We start from the raw sequence: 21,212 nt of genomic DNA, 5'->3' as shown, positions 1-21,212 counted from the left end.
CATGGAGAGAAATAAATTCAAACTCTTAACTACCTAGAAATAATTCTGAAAAGGATCCTTCCTCTGAATTGAAAAACAAATTATAGATTAGCTTCTGTTCTTTCATTTCCAGCATTAATTAAGGATGCTGGAAATGATGCTTTGAGATGATGTGGGGGCATGGGGTAAAAAGAAATGGCAAACGGGGCCGAGCGCGGTGGCTCACGCCTGTAATCCCAGCACTTTGGGAGGCTGAGGCGGGCGGATCACGAGGTCAGGAGATCGGGACCATCTTGGCTAACACAGTGAAACCCCATCTCTACTAAAAATACAAAAAATTAGCCAGGCGTGGTGGCGGGTGCCTGTAGTCACAGCTACTCGGGAGGCTGAGGCAGGAGAACGGCTTGAACCCCGAGGCGGAGCTTGCAATGAGCCGAGATTGTGCCACTGCACTCCAGCCTGGGCGACAGAGCGAGACTGCATGTAAAAAGAAAAAAAAAAAAAGAAATGGTAAACGGGAGAGAAATAATGTACACTATTTTTACATATGAAACTTTACTTCTCACAATTATGCAGTGAAGAAGCTATTATCATTATCTGTATTTTACAGACGAGGAAACTGAGGCACGGAGCAGTCCACGTGAATGAGTCTCGTAGTAAGTGATGGAACTAGGATGCAACTCTCTGGTGTGAGTGCCCCACTGTGAGAGGTAAGGAAAGGAGTATGGGGTTAGTACAACAGGAGCCATGCAGGGTCTTAAGTGGCTGCAGTAAATTCTAGTTAATATTTTCATAAATATGAAGATGCCAATGCACAGGATTCATTTCCATCCTTCCAGTGTTGTGCTCCCTTCCTTTTCTTTATTAAATTGATTTGAGGAATTGTTGGGATGGCATATAAACAGTGCTTACTACATCATTATCAGCACACTGGGTCAGCCGTACCATAGAAGAAAAGATACTCTACTCTGGTTTCAGAAGTAGGGTCATTTAAAATTGTGAACTATTCCTTTTTTACCTTGTGGAGCATGCCGCAAAATAGAACATAGTTATTTAGTCACTTATCTCTCTTAACCTCTGTATCGTCAAATTTATTAGACAGTCAAAGCTTTTATTGCTTTTTGGGAAAAAAATGCAATCCAAGATTTCACTGCTTTTAAAAATTATGTGCAAATATTATGTCTTACCCTAAGGAGAACTAACAAGGATCCTCTGAATTCACTAGTAAATATCTTTCAATCTAAGAAATTTCAGCTTTGCATTGCATTACCTCTGTGACAAAAGCAAAAGCAATTACAGGGTTGTCTGCTTTTTTCTTCAGCTTCCACACTAAATAATAGCTTAATCTAGCCCTTGATTCTAGTTGAGAGGCATTCCCTGGATCACAATAAACCTCATTTACTTTTTATTAACTGTACTGTGTAATTGTGGTATTTTTTTCCTTTTATTGCATTGAAATTTGTCTGCCAGTCACTTCCACTCCATGAAGTTAGTTTTGCCTCCAGTATCATCATCAGATCCAGTGGAGCCCTTCTCTACAGCCCAGGTAGATAATCTAAATAAGCTGTCGGGTAGCCTCCCACTAATTGTTTTCTTGTTTTCAAGAGAAACTTCCACAGTTTCATCAGTCATTCCTCAGGATATGATTTTCTTATGCTTCTTGCTACTCATTACCCCTTCTCAGTCCATCCTTTTTTGCCAAAAGCCCACTCAGGATACTGCCCAGATGTAACACAATTCTGCAGATTTGGTCCTACCAGCCAAAGTGCACAAAGACAAAACTTGTTCTGGATGCTTTTTTTCTATCAATGCATTTGATTAAGAAGATCCCTAGGCTGGGCATGGTGGCTTACACCTGTAATCCCAGCACCTTGGGAGGCCAAGGTGGGTGGATCATGAGGTCAAGAGATCGAGACCATCCTGGTCAACATGGTGAAACCCCGTGTCTACTAAAAATACAAAAATTAGCTGGGTGTGGTGGCACACACCTGTAGTCCCAGCTACTTGGGAGGCTGAGGCAGGAGAATCGCTTGAATTCGGGAGGCGGAGGTTGCAGTCAACCAAGATCATGCCACTGCACTCCAGCCTGTGTGGACAGAGTGTGAGACTCCATCTCAAAAAAAAAAAAAAAAAATCCCTAATCAGACCATTTCTGTCATTTCTGTAAGAAAAATATGCCAAAGAGGGGGCCAAATAGGCAGAATAGTAGAACTGACTTGTATATACAAACATTTTTTAAGCAGAGGGGGACCAACAAAGAAATGTATCTTCTAGGGAGTAGATATCGAGTACTCACATTTCTATGGTTTTCTCGGCATGCAATGCTCTCTGTGTCTCCCATCTACTTGGCAAACATCTGTTCGTCTTTCCAGCTCCTCCTGAATAAAGAATTCTTGCCTGCCCTCGACCTCTGCTAAGTCAATCTGCCCTGAACACAGCACTGATGAGGGGGATAGTTATGTTCTGTCTATAGTCACAGCTGATTGGGCAAAGAGGTGGGACCCCTAACTTAATGATGCTCATGGTGAGATCCAGCTCATAGAGTGGAGTGGGGGCCTACTGGCTTCTCTTTGGGGATGTAGAAACAGAGAGACTGGGTGCAGGAGCAGCCAGGTCATGGGTTATGTGGGGCTGCAGTGGCTCTTTTATGCCATGCAAGCTGACATCCTGGGGACAACAGCCCGTAGAGAGAGGAGAATGGAGTGGACGCACAGGCAGAAACGGAATCTGTGTGTGAGGGACCATGTGGCCCTGAGTGGCTGCCCAGCTTCCTTGTGGCTTGCTGTTTGCTTCCATTTCTAGTCAATGACTGTATTTTTAATAAACCCTACTTTGCTTGAGGTGAAGGGAAGGCCTCACTCTTCTTTAAAACAAGAAGAGCCCTTGCCAAAGCCTCTTTCACATGGAATAACCACCTTGAACCTGTGATCTCCCACTGTAGCAGATCCATGGTTCCCCAACGAGATATGCTACCCTTCTTGCTCCCTGCTAGACTGCAAAACTTCTTGAGAACCTGGATGCTGTTAGTACTTATTTCTCAGTATAATAAACCTTTGTTCTATGAATTTGTTATTACATAAAAGAATATTTATAGGATTGTGGATTTGCTGCTTGTAACATTTGTTGGGTGTTGGTATTTTTGTATTTCTATAAAAATTATTGAGCTTTGTTCTGGGATGTGGTTAAGGTACTTGGAAATAGTTTTATCCTCTAGGTTCTTATATTTAGGATTCATTAAGTAGAACCAGAGCAGTGCATATTTTGGGCTAATTATTCCCCATTACTGAAGCAAAACCATCCTGAATTTACCCAACTGTTGCCTGTAAGTGACAAGGTTTTTTTGCAGCCCAACTGTTGTAACAAGCATTATTTCCAGCCCTGTGTGGATATCAGTCACTATTGCATTCCTCTAATCTTTTCAGATGCTTTCTTTTTCTGGCTTCAAGTCGTTTTCTTATATACATGTGCTGCTAGTTCTCTGCTGGAGTTTCTAGAAGGACTCTGCCAATCTCAGGAGTTCTGTCTGTGCCACACTCTCCTCTCCTTCTTCCAGTGTCCTGTCCCGTAAGATGTAGCTGCCTGATCCCCCTCAGACTGTCAGCTCTGTCTTCTCAGCAGGAAGCGCACCAGGCTCTGCTTGAGTTTCCTCCCTGATCAGTGGCCTGGACGCTGGCTCATGGCAGTGCTGGGAGCAGTCATTGAAGTGGCTTCATTTTTCTCACTCTGACTTACCGTCCTTCATTTCCTCTTGTCTCATGTCTTGAAAACTTTTTTAAATATACATTTTATCTCTTGGATATTTTTGTTGTTTGAGATAAAAGGGTAAACCCAGTGCTCATTGTTTTATCTTGGCAGGAAGTGGAAATTGTGTAACACTTGTTGACTTCTTATTTCCTTAGGAAAGTTTGATAAATATTATAGTCAGTATACTTGCCCACATTTTGTCCAATTGGAAGATTTTTTTTTAAATTTCTGCTTAGGACTTTAAGCAAAGAGATGTATAACACACGTAACTTAAAGCAGGCCCTTTGTGCTACAAGCATCTGACATGAGTATAAGCATGTTTAATCTTTGATTTTATTGCTACTCAAAATCAGGGCCAAAGTTAAAGGCAATGAGTTAATAATGGATTAAGATGCTATCACATTTTCTTTAGAAGAAATTCATTCCAGTGAACCATTTGAGTAAAAATAGTTTCCCAAGAGGAACTTAATTCTGGAAAGATAATTATCTGTTTTAGATGCCTGTAATTTTCAATTATGTTTGGTTAGCTTCCGAATTGTGAGTGTAGGAAGTGTTGCAAGACTTAAAAAGTTAACTGATATGTACTTCATGCAATTGCTTTCCAAAGCATACGAGTGTCAAACATATTCAGGAAGAGACCACGGGCCTGCGTTCAAGAAACCCCTTCAAACATAAACACGTATGACTCTGTGAGCATGAAGCTACACCAAAAAATACTGCTAATTTTTTTATCAGTAATAGTATTATTTTTACATTTTCTTTAAAAACAAAGGAAATGACAAAATGATTTTTACCTCTACCTAGAAAAGCATCTACTTATCTGTGAGGTCCTGAAGGAAATAAATTCTTTCTCATTCCATTTGCTTGTGCCTAGAGAATGGACCCCAAAGTCTCAAAGTTCCTAACCAAGTATAATAGAGAAAGGCCCATCACAGTAAGCCCTTCCACTTAGAAGCAGGGTCCCATGTCTCTTCTATGGAGAAGCTCCCAGTATTTACCAGGCTGAGTAGAAGTTTTCCCCGCTCTTTGCCCCTGGAATGAAGGAATGCTGGTACTTTGGGCAGCCAGGCATGAAGCCCTTGGTTTCTCCAAGATTCTTTCCAGAGTTCTGATCTCGGGCCATTAAGTGAGAAAAGAGCCCAGTGATTAGCAAATGATAAAAATTATTTCTGGAACCAAGCAGAGCTTTTCGTCACAACCGAATGCCTTCTTGAGGATATGTTTTCATGGTGATTCTTCGAATTGTCAACCTCCGCCAAATCTCACTCTCTTATATCCCATAAAAAATCTTGGCTCTACGTGTCACATGTACCATAGTTTTCCTTCTAGGGATCAGGTTTTAAAAACCAAAAAACTCAAACAATTGGATATATGATTTACCTCTTTTATTAACTCTAAAGATAAAAACCAACTATCGCCTCTAAAATATAGCCAAATTAAATGTCCTTGATAATTAAGCCTCAGAAATAAAAATCTAGGTGATTTAATACAAAAAGGCACAGGGTAGAGGGAGGTTAGAGGCTCCAACATAGCCTACAGGGACTAATTAATGTATGTGCTTAGGTTCTGGGAGGCAGTCCAGCCACATATGAGCCTAAGGAAGCACTCTTCCCCATAAACTCGGAGGGCTGAGGAGTGGCAGAAGCCAAGGAATGATTCACTCACGGAGAATAGAAACCACAAGCATGAACAAGGATCTTTGTTGATGGTCAACAACCTTTGCTGACCACAGTTTACTCTTTGGACTCAAATAAGTCTGGCCACAGTCAGGGAAGTAAGGTATAAGGGTCACAAATCAGGGCAAGATGATAGATCCACTGTGCTTTCTGTGTCTTATTAGTGACTTTGCAAGGCTAGCAGTAGCAGTGTGTGCTATGAATCATATTTATGTTTTCCTGAAGGCAGTGTTGATCACCCAGTCTGGCTGGGAGCTCTGTGTCTTAAAGGATTTGTGCCCACAGTGGACTAGGGGGAAGGTCCTTATTGTCTGTCTTTCCCCTGAAGTTCTGGATATGGGTTTTGAACACAATAGGCACTGATTGTTGGTGGTAATGGCCATCAATTAGTAGACTTTGGTGATTTTAGCCAACACCTTGTTTCTAAGGCTTTGTTCCACTGCTCAGTCCAGGCGGATTCCTGAATCTGCCTACCTAGATCACCTTTCTGAACTTGAAGTCTATTATCTATGATAATCTGTGAAATTTGCTTTATCCTGCTAGTGTTCCTCAATGACAGCACTATGATTACTTTGGGTCATACAGTTCTTGGGTTGATGGGACTGTCTCAGTGCTTGCCTTGTAACATCCCTAGTCTCATGCCACTAAATGCCAGTATCAACTGTCATTGTGAGAAGCAAACCTATCCTCAGACATTTATAGATGTCCTACCTCAATCAAGTGCAGTATCCTGTTGTATATAAACCTGAACCCCTCATCCACTTCCACACCGTCTGCTCGGACTTCTGCACTTCTGGGTGCCCCACCAGATCACTTGTCATTCATTCCTAATCTCAGGACTTTTCTTCAGGTGGCACAATTCTCTTTCCCTAAACTTGCTCTGCCACAGCTATCCTTTCTAAGTCCACCATCATCTATCATATATGAATTCAGAATAATGTTTTTTATTTTCATGAAAATTCAAAAGTGGCTAATGCACACTGTAGCGTGAGGTTTATTTATTTTTCTTATTTGAAATCAAAACCAATAACCTTAATGGTTTTGAAGAGATTCTCTGAACTTAGTCATCTCTATTATTCTGGAAATACTTTTGTGAAAAAAACTTGTACATGGGAGTGTGTGTGCATATACATATTTATGTATACATACATAGAGATACACTCATATAATAATAAATTTTTTAATAATGTAAAGAAAGAGCCTAATATATAGAGGGTTCATTCTGAAGAGGAAGAAAAGAAGCTGGGACTTCAATTTTATAACATGTAATGTCCAAAGAAAGAGAGAACCCTTTCCTTGTTCCAATTAAGGAGCATGACAGAGGGGAATAAAAGCTTAAATTATAGCAATTGTGCTTTAGCTTAAATAAAAGGTGTTTTCCTCATCAGAGATAACAAACTTTGGAATAGATTATGATGGAACTGAGTCTTCATCTCTTGACATGCATAATATACTTCATTTGTCCTGGTCTGTATTTTAGATGAGTGAGTTCAAGTAGGAGCACAGAGATTGTATCAGTAGGGAGGATCACTGTTGGTTTCAAGATTTGTCTAAATAGTCCAGGCGTCTTCTTTTTGAATTCATTAACCTGATTCCACCAATGCCATTGAGAGCCTATCATGTGCAAGGGACTATGCTACAGCAGTCTCATTACCTTACTTTTCACATACATTAATATTTTACTCATAATAAAGCTGTTTTGGATCTCATTAAAAAAATTTAAAAATCCTGGTAATGAGTAGTAAATACAGCTGGGGTCAGAATTCAGGCCTCAGACTATAATAATTCTACCTAAATACCCACACTGCATTTGAAATTAAAGGCCCAGAGAGACTGAAAAGTTTACTCATTGCCACACAGTGGTGAAATAATTTGTCTTCACAAAAGGAAAAAAAAATTATAGTAGCTAATGAAGGGAGGAACAGACAAGCACTGTGAGCCTACCAAAACATTTTGAACTACCACACTAGGTAACTTTTAAGGTATCTTCCATTATAGGAGATTTACTGTGCCAAGACACCAGCTGAAGTGCCTTGTTTTCCAAACTGAGATGCCAAGACACTGCTGTGTTATGAAGTTGAATCATGAATTTGAATGTATTTTTAACATAACATTACATTTCAAGGAAATGGCAGGCATTCAGTGTCTGAATCAGGCTAAAGCTTATATTCCATGGGATATGCTTATATTGTCACCATCCATTGGGTTACTTTAGTGAGAAAGTTTGCAAAGCATTGGGCTAGAAGAATATGAAGTATTTTTTCCTGGTAAGCAATAAGTGCAGCTACATAAATCCACCTGGATAAGATGAGAGCTCTTATTTCATCTAATCAAATCTGTTTCATCTTACAAAGAGAAAAAGAGCAATAAAACAAAAAAAAACAGTAAAAATAATCATGACATTTTATCTGTAAACAAATATGCACAAACAGCAATACTTTCAGTTATATCTGTTATAAAATCTCCTGATCATCTCACTGTGATGGAATTCTTCTGCGTCTAATACATGTCTTGTTATCTTGACTCTTTTCTCATCTTATGAATAGATAACCTTGAACAAATACATATTCCTGTCTCAATTTTTAAAATTTATAACCTTTAAAATAATGACATTTATGCCTACCTATCTTATAAACTGAATAATAAAGTTATCCCATGTTGAGCTTTGACCTATAACGGCAGCAGAATAATTTGCTTAGAGCATGTAGCAATTAATATGATTTGAGTTGTAAAGTATACACATCTTATTCATCTTATTACTTATAATCTTCCATAGGGAAGAAGAGCTATTAAAATTTTTATTTGGGCTACTAAATTTTCAATTCCTATTTATAAGGATGATCTTGTTTTTAAATAAAAAACAAAGATTACAAAATAAATATTTTATCATTTGAGAATATGTGACTGAAATTAAATAAATGTTAAACTACAATTTCTTTTTTATGTAATTAGATGATACCAGTAGGAATTTTTATTTTTATTTGAGCAATTTTTAGATATATTCTAAAATGTTACAAGTGTCAAAGATTTTCATTACGTTTGAGTGCATCAAAGTGCTTTTGACATTTTATCTGTAAAATGTCCTGTGGGACACCAAAATTTCTCTGCTAATGAGTTTATGTGGTTGTTATTTTTATTGTGCAAAATGATGGCCTTTATTTCTTTAGCATTCAGAACTTTTTATAGGATCCTTTTGACAAAGAAATAATTTTCCACCTTATAGTCACTTAAGGAAAATTAAATACATGAGATTGCTTTTGAAAACACCAAAGTTTCTATCAGAAGTTTTGCTATGGGTGTCCTTGCATCCTGTGTCTGTGAAACGGAACACCAGCTTTTATTCAAATGACTCTGCTGATTGGCATTCATTTCAATATAGAGTCATTTCTGAACTGGTCTATAGAAAAATATCTCAGCAAACTCTGCCACAGAAAAACATAGCCATTGACTAATTTCTACAATTAGTTTGACCCAGCAATCCCATTACTGGTTATATACCCAAAGGATTATAAATCATTCTACTATAAAACACATGCACATGTATGTTTATTGCAGCACTGTTCACAATAGCAAAGACTTGGAACCAACCCGAATGCCCATCAACGATAGACTGGATAAAGAAAACGTGACACATATACACCATGGAATACTATGCGGCCATAAAAAAGGATGAGTTCATGTCCTTTTCAGGGACATGGATAAAGCTGGAAACCATCATTCTCAGCAAACTAACACAAGAACAGAAAACCAAATACCGCGTATTCTCACTCATAAGTGGGAGTTGAACAATGAGAACACATGGACATAGGGAGGGGAACATCACACACCGGGACCTGTCAGGGGGTGGGGGGCTAGGGGAGGGATAGTATTAGGAGAAATACGTAATGTAGATGACAGGTTGATAGGTGCAGCAAACAACCATGGCACATGTATACCTATGTAACAAACCTGCACGTTCTGCACGTGTATCCCAGAGCTTAAAGTATAATAAAAAACCTTTTTTAAAAAGAGTATTTCTCTTGGACTTCAGATGCACAAATATTTGATTTCACTTTGAAGGCCTAATACAAAGTCACACATGCAGTATACCTATGTAAATGATATGGGCAATAACCCAGTTGAGACTAGCTTCTTTAAATCGTAAGGTTGCATAGATACCCCATACCAAAAACCTCTGGAAGCCAGTACAAAGGCTGCGAATACCAGTTAGGTTGTTGATCTATTATGTGAGAGTTACAAGACAATAAGGGAAGACTGAAACAATAAAATATCTTTCATAGGTAACTCATATATGAATATGTAGATAATTGTAACATAAGAGCAACTGTACTTAGTTTTCTATGATCCAATGTGAGCAGTATTTCTATTGTTTCTTCTTATTAGTTTTGTTATTCCTATCCATCTAAGTATCTCAACACTAAGGAGTACTCTGCAGTATAGGACTTTTCAATGTCAGTACTACTGACATCTTGGGCCAGATAATTCTTTGTTGTCAGGGGCTGTCCAGTGCACTGTGGGATGTTTAACAACATCCCTGGTTTCTATCCACTAGGTGACAGTAGCACCTTTCTACTCATCTCTGTACCCTAGTAGTAATAATGTCTCCAAACACTGCCAAATTTCCCCTGGGAAGCAAAATCATCCTGATTGAGAACTACTACTACGGAGCCAAGAAGGGGAAAATTTCTTTCTCCCAATCTCATTCTCTTTCTGTCATCTTGAAAGAGACTCCCTCATGATTACATGACATCCTACATAGTTATTGAGAGGGGTCACACTTCAAGCTTCTATTTAAAATACAGCAATATTTTATTGAGGACTCAGGAACCAAAATTGCCATCTTGGGATAATGTCTAATATTTTTTGTATTGAAAACTTGTCCCAATTGATTTTATGCAGAAACTAAATTTCCCAAAGGAATGTAGCACCTCACTTCCTTAACTGCACAGAAAAAAAAGGAATTTCTGCTCATAAGCAGCTATTAAGCAGCTTTTAAGCTTTTCATGTATGAATCACGTGGGAATGTGTTGGTTGCAGGTGGCAGAGGTTTTAACTTCTTGTCTAAAGTCAAGAGCAGGGCCTGCTTTTGTGCCGCTCAGTGCAGGGGTTAGTATAGCTGCCAGAACCTTATGTCTTGGCTTACCTGTGCTATCTTGCTTGAACAGTAACAGATGGGAAGGAATTAATAGTTCTTAGTTTGCTGGAAGAAAGTTAAGTGATTTCCAAGTACAAAAATAACATATGGTCATTTGTATGTGTTTCTATTATGTGTCACCAAAAAATTTATAAGGTCATTGAGAGAAGGGATGGCATCTTACACTTCATTTTATTCCTGTGGAAACTTCATCATGTTTTGTGCCCAGCAGACACACAATATAGAATTTGTAGGTTAAAAGGGGCTTGTAAATCATGCATCTTTTCTCACAAAAAGATCAAAGCAGTTTTTATGTTTAAAAACAATGTACAATTCTCATGAATTTTTTTCAGGGAATAAGATTACCAGAGGAGAAGGATGCTATCCTATTTTAAAGAAAATTAAATTAGTAATTTACACCATATCTTTCTGAGAGAAGGCAGATCAAATAGTAGTTTCTAAGTAAGGGAAGAGGAGAATGCAAATATGTTATTATTGCTTAGAATTTATTTCAGTAACAAATCTGAGTTCTATATAAATGTCTTTATATATAGGAGAATTCTATGTATATGTATATGTATGTATGTGTATATATAAGAGTGTGTGTGTGTGTGTGTGTGTGTAGCACAGGTAAGCCAAGAGATAAGGTTCTGGCAGCTGGAATAACCCCTGCACTGAGTTGGACAAAAGCAGGCACTGCTCTTGACTTTAGACAGTAGGTTAAGATCTCTGCCACCTGCAACCAACACATTCCAACCTAATTCATACATGAAAAGCTTAAGAAGCTGCATAACAGCTGTTCATGAGCAGCACACTCTTTATGTGTGTGTGTGTGTGTATATATATACACTAATGTGTGTGTGTGTATATATATACACTGTGTGTGTGTATATATATATACACTAATGTGTGTGTATGTATATGTACACACACATATACAAGTGTGTGTGTGTATATATATATATATCTTTTGGATATAAAACCAGAAGAGAGGACTTAATGAATCTCTGGATTCTCAGAAACAGAACAAAAAGATCTAAGTGTCCGCAATCAGATTAAATAAAAAATAGTAATAAAGCTAATTTATATCATGTTTGCTTTGGGGTTTATTTGGAAGAGAAAATTAAGCTCAGGAAATGTGCAGTCTAACTTCATATCCAATTAGATATATTGGGAAACTACATGGTGTTTGATACTACCTGGAAAATAAAACCAGACAATGCATTATCAATGAGAGTTCTGGTTTTGATCAGTATCACGCTTCATTCACCACAAAGAATAATAGCATGGTGCCCCCCTTGTGTGTTCTAATGACACATCTCTGTATGTGAGAAATGTAATTGTCATCTCACAAAACACAGAACACATTATGTTAGATGAGGTCTTGTATTTCCATATATTTTAGCAAAAGCAAGAGCATTCTCATTTGCACAACAAATGTGTTCAGTTCTTAAAACACAATTATTTCTTCTAGTGCAATGAGGATGTGATTTAAAATAATTAATATTGAAGGCTGTATGTTTGTGGAAAAAAGCATAATTCTAAATTACTTATGTAAATATGTTCAGATGCACTCTACACAAATATCCAATGTGTTTCATTGAAAACAATACACTTAATATTTTGCCAACCGGAATAACAATAAATTAGATCTTGTGATGTTTCAAAATAATTTCTTTCAAGTTGGAAATGATTGCTTGTTTAAAACTTAGAAAAACAGATACTAATTTACATAAACAAACAATTTAAATAAGAAAAAATTCTGTCAGAAATGTCAGTAGAAAGAATTGTAGAAGCACCTCTTGTATATTTAAAGTAGATTTGATTTTTGTTGAATAAAGTGTCCCCCAGCCTACCATTTTGCAACAGGCATTGTTAATGATCTGAGAAACCCTTGTTTGCAGAGATGATCCCACGGCTAAGTTTGGGTTGGTACAGTTTGGGTGATGTTGGTAACCAATAAAAGAAGTCACAAATTCATTGAGGAAGTAGCATTCACCTTCAAAACAGAGTTGGTGAGGGTGGGGTGTTCACTGCATGGGAAAATGTTCTGACAGTCAGGCATGTTGATACATTTTTAAAATTCATTTTTTTTTCCTAATAAAACCAGATAAAGGGAAGGTTGGTTACTGTTTCAGGTTTCTGCTACTTACAAATCACAAGCTATTTGGTTTCTCTGATCCTTGATTTCCTTGTCTGTAAAATAAAGATAATGTTAGCTATTTATAGAACTGTTTGGGAGATTATACAAGGAAAGGAATGTGAAAGAACTGAGCACAGGACTGGGACATGGAAGCCTCAGTAAATGTTTGTTCCTCTTCTTATTCCCTCACTCCTGTCACTCCATCCTCTTAGGTGACTTCCAGCTTCTGATTATCTTGTTCTATCCAGCCAGAACCTGCAAAGACCTCTTCTTGGAAGTTTCTCTGGTTCTACCTTGGACCAAAGATTTCAATGAAAGGGGTTAAATTCTCAGTAGAATCACAGGGATCAGATTGCAGGTAGAAAGAGATGTTGGGCTCTCCCTGACCTTCCTACAAAGTGAAAAAAAAATACAGAATTGATGCTGGCAAAATTTTCTTCACATTTAACCTACCCACTGAGTATTAGTATTGCAGTAACTGCACTTAGATCTCTAGGAGTACTGCAGCTGGTGCGAACAATGGCAGGGCTACAGTCTAGGATTACCTTAAAGAAACGGCCAGTTACCTAATGAGAATTGCCACACTAGGATCTAGGGAAATTTTCTGGTGGTCATAAATCAAATTTAATCTCTGGCTTTCAAAACCCTAAGCTGTGGTGAAACCACAGGGAAGCCTTGGTTGTGTCATCTTTCCATCTTCCTCTTCCTTTGGACACTAGAACATGCAGGGTGATCTGTGCAGTAAATGAGGCAAAAAAACTTCTTGTCCTCCTTCCACAGGTTTCCATTCAAATTCTTCACTGAAAAGGAAGACCCACATTGTTCCTGCAGTTACTTTCTCCTGGCATGGACTTGAAGTTAGTCAGGAACTTGACCTCCATTAATGTTGAAGATTCTCACTTCCATATTTACCTCTGCTATCAGAAAACTCACCTAAAATCTGCATTCTTTTATTCTTTATCAAATCTTCCCTCAAAATTCCTTTGGGAAGGAGTAATTTAGGAAAGCAACCACATCCATGTTCTATGGTGAAAAGAGTATGGACTTTGGAATTAAGTAGACCCAGGTTGATTTCTTATATAGCTAACTGGCTCTGTGAGTTTGCAGACGATTGCTTTAGGCAAACCATTTAATCACTCTGAGTATTTGCTCATTTGTGAAGTTAGGAAAGTTATACTACCATGCAAAGTTGCTGTAATGATTGAATACATACTAGAATATACATATACATATACAGATACACATACACATACATATACATATAGAATACCTGGAATTTAGTAAAATTTCAATGGATGATAATTGGCCTATACAGTAATTTCTGATATAGTAAAAGCTGCATCATTAGATTCTCTCCTTATAAAAATTCCAGGTCTCATTTTTACCTTCTTCATAGTGTTTACTAACCTCTATATCTAACAGATATCTTCTTCCTTTTCTTTCTTTCTTTTTTTTTTAACATGAGTACTAAGGGAAAGAAAATAAGTATGAAGTGATTTGTAGAGAAATTTTATGTTTCTGTCTTTCTTCTTTCTGTCATCTCCTCTGGCATGCTTTATTTTCAATTCCAGTCTCAGTGACATCAGAAACACAGGACTACTATGAAACTCTTGTCCCTAAAGGAGAAAAAGATAAATCTTCAATGCCATTGCACTTTGATTTCTGTTCATTAATTTTCCCTTAGTTGGTACTGCTCTGATTACTGAATGTAATTTTAAAAAATTACCAGAAGCAAGGGTTTCAGAAATATAAATTAGGCAATGTCTTCTCAGTTTTCAGTTTTATCTTTTATTTTTTTGAGTGAAATTTTGTGTAATACTCATTAACTTTGCTTCATGAATTATATTAGATTCCATATTAGAAGAATTTATATTAGTTGATCCTAGTTCATGAAGACTTTCAGTCTTCTCTTTCTTCTCAGCCAATAAATGAGATCCATTCTTTCAACCCTTCTCCCCCATGCTGTAGTACTTCTCTCTCTCATTTTCTTTTCTCATTTCTTCTTGAATATGGTGATTAGATACTTTTTTTTCTTCTTTCTGAAGAGGTTGTAAACCCTTTGGCACCACATTTTATTTAGTGTTCTTAATTTCTCACAACTTCTAGCTAACACTTAACATAGAGTAGAGGCTGACTGCGTGTGAAATGAGGAAATCAAAATTACATAGAACATTAGATTACTATGAATTTAAAAGGCTTATAATGATTTTCTTGAAACATAGCATACCAGCTATACTCATTTTTAAAAAGAATTTCAGAAAACAGCTTATAATTTGTTTATGGCAATTAGAATGAATTTTCTTATAGCAAGAATGTTAAAAATGGTGGTTATATTCCCAAACCAGCTTTTAAAAATGCCTGTTATTACACAATAAACCAAGAGCAGGAGAGCAAACACTGGATGTGCCTTTCTAGAAACTTCCTCAACATTCCTCACTTTCCTATCTTCTCTACTGGCTTAGCAGCAAAGGAAGTCTTTAATGGAAGTTTAATGGAAGTCATGAAAATGGATTGTTTAGCAAGAATGATATGTCAATTTAGGATATTTTCTTCCAGAAACTAACTCTAGTTCAATTAGTTCCCCCAAGTAAGGATGGTATGAGTAGAGATCCAAAGTTATGTGTAGGGTACATAGCTTTGGCAATGACTGTGGAATTCCTACACATTTTAACATTCTATAAATGTTTTATTTCACTAGTTTATAAGAATATCCACAACTTTTCCTCATAAAATCACAGCAATGATTGGAAAGCTGGCTAGTTAAAAGTTGTTAATTAATGGAAGAAGAAAAAAAATCCTACTACTATTTATTATTTGAAAATAATCTTCAGCATGAAAATACAAATAGAATAGTTATAGCTTACCAGATAGTTTTAATAGATAGGTAATCATGGAATTTAGCAAGAAGTACTCAAAAACTAAATGAATCATTGAATTTTCAGTTGTCACAGAAATTTAGAAAAAGTAGTATATATTGATTGCTTAATGACCAATGATTTAATAAAGTACTATGATTATCTTCAAGATTTTCAAAATGTAAAATATAAATAAAATGGACATATGAGAAAGTATTATTTGAACTCAACCAGAAAGTATTTCTTAGATATAAAAGGCTTATTGTTTTTAGTGAATTTAGTAAAAAATTTGAGTTTTCTAATTACTAAATGTAATTGTTTCCCACTGCCATTAACAATTTTGTATATACTTTATCGACTGACCATTATAAAAGCAAAACAGAAATCTTACAACTTGACAGAAGAAAACTCTGCATAGCATTTCCATAAAAGGTAGAGCTAACAAGAATCTTGAAAAGGTCTTCCTCCACACTTCCCTCATGTCCAAGGGTACATGAGGCATCAACAGAAAAAGATTCATATTACACAAGATCACTGTGAGCCCAGAGGCCCAAGCAAAACTTTATTTGTGGGTATTTTTGTCTTTCTAAACTTCCATTGAGACAGAAAGATGACTTGACTTTCAATAAGTTAAAAACAAGCACAAGAAACACTCTAAAAACCCAGACTATCTCTAGTACATATAACTCCTTGACAAAATGGACTACCAAATTAAAACAAAAATTCATATACCTATATGTGTATATATGGCAACCAAAGGAAACAAAAGATATAAAGTAGAACATGGGAAAATCTATCAATGAAATAAGCCACCAGAGAGAATAATATTAAAACAATATGTTTCCAAATAGAAAAAAGGCCACAGCACTGCATTTTGGGACTTTAAAAATGGAATTCAGACCTTCTGTTTGTTTGTTTTTTATATATATATACTTTTAGGGTACATGTGCACAACGTGCAGGTTTGTTACATATGTATACATGTGCCATGTTGGTGTGCTTCACCCATTAACTCATCATTTACATTAGGTATATCTCCTAATGCTATCCCTCCCTGCTTCCACGACCCCACAACAGGCTCCAGTGTGTGATGTTACCCTTCCTGTGTCCAAGTGTTCTCATTGTTCAATTCCCACCTATGAGTGAGAACATGAGGTGTTTGGTTTTTGTCCTTGTGATAGTTTGCTGAGAATGATGGTTTCCAGCTTCATCCATGTCCCTACAAAGGACATGAACTCATCATTTTTTATGGATGCAAAATATTCCATGGTGTATATGTGCCACATTTTCTTAATCCAGTCTATCATTGTTGGACATTTGGGTTGGTTCCAAGTCTTTGCTATTGTGAATAGTGCCACAATAAACATACGTGTGCATGTGTCTTTATAGCAGCATGATTTATAATCCTTTGGGTATATACCCAGGAATGGGATGGCTGGGTCAAATGGTATTTCTAGTTGTAGATCCCTGAGGAATAGCCACACTGACTTCCACAATGGTTGAACTAGTGTACAGTCCCACCAACAGTGTAAAAGTGTTCCTCTTTCTCCACATCCTCTCCAGCACCTGTTGTTTCCTGAATTTTTAATGATGGCCATTCTAACTGGTGTGAGATGGTATCTCATTGTGGTTTTGATTTGCATTTCTCTGATGGCCAGGGATGATGAGCATTTTTTCATCTCTTTTGGTTGCATAAATGTCTTCTTTTGAGAAGTGTCTGTTTATATCCTTCGCCCACTTTTTGATGGGGTTGTTTGTTTCTTGTAAATTTGTTTGAGTTCATTGTAGATTCCGGATATTAGCCCTTTGTCAGGTGAGTAGATTGCAAAAATTTTCTCCCATTCTGTAGGTTGCCTGTTCACTCTGATGGTAGTTTCTTTTCCTGTGCAGAAGGTCTTTAGTTTAATTAAATCCCATTTGTCAATTTTGGCTTTTGTTGCCATTGCTTTTGGTGTTTTAGACATGAAGTCCTTGCCCATGCCTATGTCTTGAATGTTATTGCCTAGGTTTTCTTCTAGGGTTTTTATGGTTTTAGGTCTAACATGTAAGTCTTTAATCTATCTTGAATTAATTTTTGTATAAGCTGTAATGAAGGGCTCCAGTTTCAGCTTTCTACATATGGCTAGCCAGTTTTCCCAGCACCATTTATTAAATAGGAAATCCTTTCCCCATTTCTTGTTTTTGTCAGGTTTGTCAAAGATCAGATAGTTGTAGATAAGCGGTGTTATTTCTGAGGGCTCTGTTCTGTTCCATTGATCTGTATCTCTGTTTTGGTACCACTACCATGCTGTTTTGGTTACTGTAGGCTTGTAGTATAGTTTGAAGTCAGGTAGTGTGATGCCTCCAGCTTTGTTCTTTTGGCTTAGGATTGACTTGGCAATGCGGGCTCTTTTTTGGTTCCATATTAACTTTAAAGTAGTTTTTTCCAATTCTGTGAAGAAAGTCATTGGTAGCTTGGTGGGGATGGCATTGAATCTATAAATTACCTTGGGCAGTATGGCCATTTTCACAATATTGATTCTTCCTACCCATGAGCATGGAATGTTCTTCCATTTGTTTGTATCCTCTCTTATTTCATTGAGCAGTGCTTTGTAGTTCTACTTGAAGAGGTCCTTCACGTCCTTGTAAGTTGGATTCCTAGGTATTTTATTCTCTTTGAAGCAATTGTGAATGGGAGTTCACTCATGGTTTGGCTCTCTGTTTGTTATTGGTGTATAAGAATGCTTGTGATTTTTGCACATTGATTTTGTATCCTGAAACTTTGCTGAAGTTGGTTATCAGCTTAAGGAGACTTTGGGCTGAGACAATGGGGTTTTCTATATATCCAATCACGTCATCTGTAAACAGGGACAATTTGACTTCCTCTTTTCCTAATTGAATACCCTTTATTTCCTTCTCCTGCCTGATTGCCCTGACCAGAACTTCCAACACTATGTTGAATAGGAGTGGTGAGAGAGGGCATCCCTGTCTTGTGCCAGTTTTCAAAGGGAATGCTTCCAATTTTTGCCCATTCAGTATGATATTGGCTGTGGGTTTGTCATAAATAGCTCTTATTATTTTGAGATATATCCAATCGATACCTAATTTATTGAGAGTTTTAAGCATGAAGCGTTGTTGAATTTTGTCAAAGGCCTTTTCTGCATGTATTGAGATAATCATGTGGTTTTTGTCTTTGGTTCTGTTTATATACTGGATTACATTTATTGATTTGTGTATGTTGAACCAGCCTTGCATCCCAGGGATGAAGCCCACTTGATCATGGTGGATAAACCTTTTGATGTGTTGCTGGATTCGGTTTGCCAGTATTTTATTGAGGATTTTTGCATCGGTGTTCATCAGGGATATTGGTCTAAAATTCTCGTTTTTTTGTTGTGTCTCTGCCAGGCTTTGGTATCAGGATGATGCTGGCCTCATAAAATGAGTTAGGGAGGATTCCCTCTTTTTCTATTGATTGGAATAGTTTCAGAAGGAATGGTACCAGCTCCTCCTTGTACCTCTGGTAGAATTCGGCTGTGAATCCATCTGGTCCTGGACTTTTTTTGGTTGGTAAGCTATTAATTATTGCCTCAATTTCAGAGCCTGTTATTGGTCTATTCAGAGATTCAACTTCTTCCTGGTTTAGTCTTGGGAGGGTGTACGTGTCCAAGAATTTATCCATTTCTTCCAGATTTTCTAGTTTATTTGTGTAGAGGTGTTTATAGTATTCTCTGATGGTAGTTTGTATTTCTACGGGATTGGTGGTGATATCCTCTTTATCATTTTTTATTGCATCTATTTGATTCTTCTCTCTTTTCTTCTTCATTAGTCTTACTAGCAGTGTATCAATTTTGCTGATCTTTTCAAAAAACCAGCTCCTGGATTCATTGATTTTTTGAAGGGTTTTTGTGTCTCTATCTCCTTCAGTTCTTCTCTGATCTTAGTTATTTTTTGCCTTCTGCTAGCTTTTGAATGTGTTTGCTTTTGCTTCTCTAGTTCTTTTAATTGTGATGTTAAGGTGTCAATTTTAGATCTTTCCTGTTTTCTCTTGTGGGCATTTAGTGCTATAAATTTCCCTCTACACACTGCTTTGAATGTGCCCCAGAGATTCTGATGTGTTGTGTCTTTGTTCTCATTGGTGTCAAAGAACATCTTTATTTCTGCCTTCATTTCATTATGTACCCAGTAGTCATTCAGGAGCAGGTTGTTCAGTTTTCATGTAGTTGAGCAGTTTTGAGTGCGTTTTTTAATCCTGAGTTCTAGTTTGATTGCACTGTGGTCTGAGAGACAGTTTGTTACAATTTCTGTTCTTGTACATTTGCTGAGGAGTGCTGTACTTCAAACTATGTGGTCAATTTTGGAATAAGTGCGGTGTGGTGCTGAGAAGAATGTATATTTTATTGATTTGGGGTGGAGAGTTCTGTAGATGTCTATTAGGTCCGCTTGGTGCAGAGCTGAGTTCAATTCCTGGATATCCTTGTTAACTTTCTGTCTCGTTGATCTGTCTAATGTTGACAGTGGGGTGTTAAAGTCTCCCATTATTATTGTGTGGAGTCTGAGTCTCTTTGTAGGTCTCTAAGGACTTGCTTTATGAAGCTGGGTGCTCCTGTATTGGGTGCATATATATTTAGGATAGTTAGCTCTTCTTGTTGAATTGATCCCTTTACCATTATGTAATGGCCTTCTTTGTTTCTTTTGATCTTTGTTGGTTTAAACACTGTTTTATCAGAGATGAGGATTGCAATGCCTGCCTTTTTTTGTTTTCCATTTGCTTGGTAGATCTTCCTCCATCCCTTTATTTTGAGCCTATGTGCATCTCTGCACGTGAGATGGGTCTACTGAATATAGCACACTGATAGGTCTTGACTCTTTATCCAATTTGCCAGTCTGTGTCTTTTAACAGGAGCATTTAGCCCATTTACATTTAAGGTTAATATTGTTATGTGTGAATTTGATCCTGTCATTATGATGTTAGCTGGTTATTTTGCTCATTCATTGATGCAGTTTCTTCCTAGCCTCGATGGTCTTTACAATTTGGCATGTTTTTGCAGTGGCTGGTACCGGTTGTTCCTTTCCATGTTTAGTGCTTCCTTCAGGAGCTCTTGTAGGGCAGGTCTGGTGTTGACAAAATCTCTCAGCATTTGCTTATCTGTAAAGTATTTTATTTCTCCTTCACTTATGAAGCTTAGTTTGGCTGGATATGAAATTTTGGTTTGAAAATTCTTTTCTTTAAGAATGTTGAATATTGGCCCCAATTCTCTTCTAGCTTGTAGAATTTCCACCAAGAGATTTGCTGTTAGTCTGATGGGTTTCCATTTGTGGGTAACCCAACCTTTCTCTCTGGCTGCCCTTAACATATTTTCCTTCATTTCAACTTTGGTGAATTTGACAATTATGTGTGTTGGAGTTGCTCTTCTCGAGGAGTATCTTTGTGGCATTCTCTGTATTTCCTGAATCTGAATGTTGGCCTGCCTTGCTAGATTGGGGAAGTTCTTCTGGATAATATCCTGCAGAGTGTTTTCCAACTTGGTTCTATTCTCCCTGTCACTTTCAGGTATATCAATCAGACGTACATTTGGTCTTTTCACATAGTCCCATATTTCTTGGAGGCTTTGTTAATTTCTTTTTATTCTTTTTTCTCTAAACTTCTCTTCTCACTTCATTTCATTCATTTGATCTTCCATCACTGATACCCTTTCTTCCAAT

The 21,212-nt window shown here is 37.2% G+C and overlaps 1 long non-coding RNA gene across 1 annotated transcript in view; it reads left to right on the top strand.

The window, feature by feature from the left end:
- LOC134732895 (uncharacterized) overlaps positions 1-21,212 on the top strand; it is a 278,832-nt gene that overhangs the window by 49,637 nt on the left and 207,983 nt on the right. The window contains exon 2 of the long non-coding RNA XR_010116461.1: positions 590-689. This is a non-coding gene — a long non-coding RNA (uncharacterized lncRNA). The remainder of the gene's footprint in view (positions 1-589; positions 690-21,212) is intronic.

Source organism: Symphalangus syndactylus, chromosome 17 (assembly GCF_028878055.3).
Source record: "Symphalangus syndactylus isolate Jambi chromosome 17, NHGRI_mSymSyn1-v2.1_pri, whole genome shotgun sequence".
NCBI lineage: Eukaryota > Metazoa > Chordata > Mammalia > Primates > Hylobatidae > Symphalangus > Symphalangus syndactylus.
The sequence above is the reverse complement of the archived record's forward strand: the minus strand, read 5'-3'. Positions and strand labels throughout refer to the sequence as shown.